Source organism: Propithecus coquereli, unplaced genomic scaffold, assembly GCF_000956105.1.
Source record: "Propithecus coquereli isolate 6110/MARCELLA unplaced genomic scaffold, Pcoq_1.0 Scaffold77, whole genome shotgun sequence".
In the NCBI taxonomy this organism is placed as follows: Eukaryota; Metazoa; Chordata; class Mammalia; order Primates; family Indriidae; genus Propithecus; species Propithecus coquereli.
The window spans coordinates 3,901,916-3,906,206 of record NW_012153840.1 but is presented as its reverse complement, the minus strand read 5'-3'; positions in this window follow the sequence as shown (position 1 = coordinate 3,906,206).

Genomic DNA, 4,291 nt, shown 5'->3' with positions numbered 1-4,291 from the left:
ACATGTGATGTACGCACATGCACAGTACAGTTGGAAAACATAACAGCAGAATGGAGGCTCATATCCCCGCCACCCACTGTAGGGTCATCCTGTGTCCCCACCTTTCTCTCTTCATCCCCCTACATCATTTACAATTGACACACAGGTCCAAGAGGAAAGCAATATTGGTTTTAACATTTGAAAATCGACCAGGAATGCAAGATTGGTTTAATATTTGAAACTCAATCAACATAATTAAACATATCCATGGAATAAAAGCAAAAACAGAAGATCTCGATGGGCTGGGCGTGGTGGCTCACACCTGTAATCCTAGCACTCTGGGAAGCCAAGGCAGGAGGATTGCTTGAGCTCAGGAGTTGGAGACCAGCCTGAGCAAGAGTGAGACCCCTGTCTCTACTAAAAATAGAAAAAATTAGCCGGGCTTGGTGGCACAGGCCTGTAGTCCCAGCTACTTGGGAGGCTGAGGCAGGAGGATCACTTGAGCCCAGGAGTTAGAGGTTGCTCTGAGGTAGGTTGACACCACAGCACTCTAGCCAGGGGCAACACAGTGAGACTCTGTCTCAAAAAAAAAAAAGATCTCGATGATGCAGAAAAGCATTTGACGAAATTCAATGAACCATTCATGTTATTTGTAAAAACTCTCAACAAAAAGTGAAAAAACAGTAATTCCTCAGTATCACAAAGGACACTGTCAAAGAAAACTACAGCCAGCTTCATACTTATTGATTAAAACCTGAAGCCTTTCTTTTTAGACCAGAAACAAGACAAGGCTGTGTCCTCTCACATCTTCTAATCAACATGATACAGGTGATGCTAATTATGGCAATAAGACAACAAAAACACAAGCCACATGGACTAGAAAGGAAAAAATTAAACTGTCACTATTTGCAAACATGAATGTTGGTATAGAAAAGCCCAAGGACTATATACCAAAACTACTTGAACTAAGTGAATTTACTAAAGTTACAGGATACATGGTCAATATATTAAAACCAACTGTATTTATGTGCTAACTATTGGCAACAAACAATTGGAAACTGAAATTAAGTTCCAGCCAGGCATAGTGGCTCACGCCTGTAATCCCAGCTCTTTGGAAAGCTGAGGTGGAAGGATTGCTTGAACCCAGGAGTTTGAGGCTGCAGTGGGCAGTGAGCTATGATCGTGCCACTGCACTCTAGCCTGACTGGCACAGCAAGACCCTTTTAATTAAACATCAGCTGTAATAGAAACATTTTAGCTACCTTTCTACTGAAATATGAAACACGTTAGGACCTTCAGCACCTCTGGATTTAGAGGCAGGCATGGTATGTTGATTAGTGGCAGAGACTCCAGAGCCAGACTGACTAATTTAGGTTCAAAACTGGCTCAGCCGTCGTGGGCTGTGTGACCTCGTCCAACTTGCTTCCTCTCTTTGTGCCTCAGTTCACTCACACAAAACATGAGGACTGACCTCACAGATTGCTATGAGTTAATCTATTAAGGTATTTCAAACTGTGTTTGCCATATGGCAGGAAATATTATTATTATTGTTAATAAAAATATATCTTAAAACATATTAGTAAGTGAAAAACTTGAGGACGAGAACATGGTCTGTAGTTCAGTTGATTATAATCCCTTGCCCTGTTCCGAAGATATAAATTCAAGGGAAAATTCGTTCACTCTCCGAAATGCCCTGGATTGGGCAATCAATTTTCGGGTCCCTTTGTCTGTAGCACCATGAATTATGGTATGTAGAATAAAGCAAATACACACACAAATGGAAGTATATATTCTATAAGGTCACATGCAAATTCAAAGGTAGGTCAAATAATAGAGTGGTTATCTGTGAGGAGAAGCGGACGTGAACAAAGGGACATACACAGAGACAGGTACACAGACACCTGCAGAAAGGGGCATGTCATGGACTAATGACGCTAGTGGGCCATGAGGAAAATCGAGAATTCTTACGATGTGCATCTGTATTCAGAATGGGTTGAGGCTTGCCCTTGTAGAAAGGCTGTTGCCATAACAATAGCAAATAAATCATTATAAAAGGTGCTTCCTTTCTCGGGCGTCCCTGTGGAAATCTCTAGCCATAGGAGAACTCACTTTACTGGACAGGTTATCAAAGAGGTAAGTAAGATTTTACAAATCCAGTAGCAGGACCATTGCCCTCATCATCCTCAGTCCTCTATAAAGGTTGAAGGAACAAATGGCATCTTGAAGCTAAAATTAGCTAAACTAATGGAGTGGACTGAATTACTTTAACTTGGATTTTACCACTGGCCTTAATGACAATTAGATCAACCCCTGTGGGAAAACACAAAGTGAGGTAAGTGCGGGAAGACCTGTGCCTTTGATGATCGAGTGCCCTGTGTCCCCTGCACTTTTTAGCTCTGCCGTCACTCAGTACTGTAACGCCTGGATGCATTCTGCCAAAATATGTTTCCACGAGGTGAGGGTGGTTTTCCGTGAACCGCCTTGTGATAACGATCCGACCTCATGACCAAGAACCTGGAGATTGGGGCTTCAGGAAATGACACCAGGGAAAACTGCCCTCGATGTCTTCAGAAAGGGCCATGCCAGGCCATTGCAACTTAAGGATTTCCGAGGGAAGGCTTGCCATAGATGCAGAGGTCATCTCGAAGTAGACGGCCTTCTCTAGATGACGGAATGAGACTCCATTTATCCTCCTCTCATTGACTAAGACTTGTTTTTGTTTTGCATCAGCACAAAATGTTCAAACTCCTATTTCATTTTGTTAGAAACTCTCACATCTCAAACTGGACATTTTCTAAGGGCTACTATTCAAAGTATAGCCACTCTCCCTAACCAAAGCAACTGCTGACTAGTCATTTAGATGAGTGGGAAGGATCAGGACTAGTCGTAGAACCTGCTCCCACGCATGCGTAGGTGAGCAAAGGAGGAAGCGGACTTTATAAAAGGTTGTGTATCCTTCCCTGGCGAGTCGACTGATATTTATACTCGAATGATTTGGAACTGAGAAGAAGACATGGAAGCAAAGGGATGGCCTATAACTACTATTGATTTCCTTCCTAGTAATTTATCTCTCTCTATGGAAAACATTAGTGTGGCTACACCTAACCTAGGCAGTGTTCCCGACTCTCTCTGTAATCACACTCTGGTTTGATACACTTTATGGAGACTGGAATCCTATATATATTTAATGACATAGATGTAAAACAGAACATGACCGTGTTACCCTTTACCATATAATCAGAGAACTTACTTTAAGTAGACATTGTCCGATGAAAACTCTGGAGCAAATGAAATGCCTCCATTGTTCTACGATCTGAAATAATAATAGTTCTGTTTAGTGGAAGCATTAACACTCAGGGTATGTTTGGAGATGAACCCAATCATCCTCGAATGGAGCTGGAATGCACGGGTGACTTTATCAAATGCATAGAAATATGTTTCTTCCTGTCCTGATTTTAAACCATCACCACGCAACCTGGCAATGCGCAGAGACAGATATGACCAAGAATAACATGACATTCATATCACCCCCAACAAGTACGTAATGGGATCCATTTTGACCTTCTCTCAGTAAAACTGGGTTTTTCCTCCTCTGTGTCAACAAAATATATTGTATACACACAAAGAGACTCTCTAAAAAATAATATTATGAAATGAGCAAAGCAATGAGAATAAATGTGGGCATATTCAGGGATATAAATGAAGACAAGAGTTTTGAAAGAAAAATCAGGAGGATTTCATGAGTCATTTGGAAAGAGTCTTCCTTGGCTACAAGGATCGCTAGCAAGGGCACATCAACCCAGCGCTGGACAGATCACCCTCCACCACCTAGAAACCCCAGTATATTAATATTTGCCACGTCTTGGTTCATTCTCAGGGTCATGCCCAGGTAAGAACACCCAGCCCCACCCTGCCCGGCCCCACCCTGACATCTCATTGTCATTTTTGCTTGATTTTCTGCAGAGAAGACTTGACCTAAGGTTTAAATTAATCCCACCCTCGGTGGTCCCTTTCTTCCACTTGAATGGAGATATCATCGGCTACTGCACCTAGGTGAGCACTGGATACACAGAGATGTCTATTCCTTCTTCTTGAGGGATGACACCACTGTCTTCTTAAAGCTGTTTTAACTCTGAAACAATTTGATAATTTCGACGTGGCAAAAATCTCACAACAACAATACTTCCAGGTTTTGTTTTTTTCTGTTTAATGTCAGGAATCGATTAGATTCTTCTTCACAATCAGGACTGTGAAGGTCACATCTTAGTCAAAATCCATGTGTTTGGGTCGGGTGCGGAGGCTCACACCCATA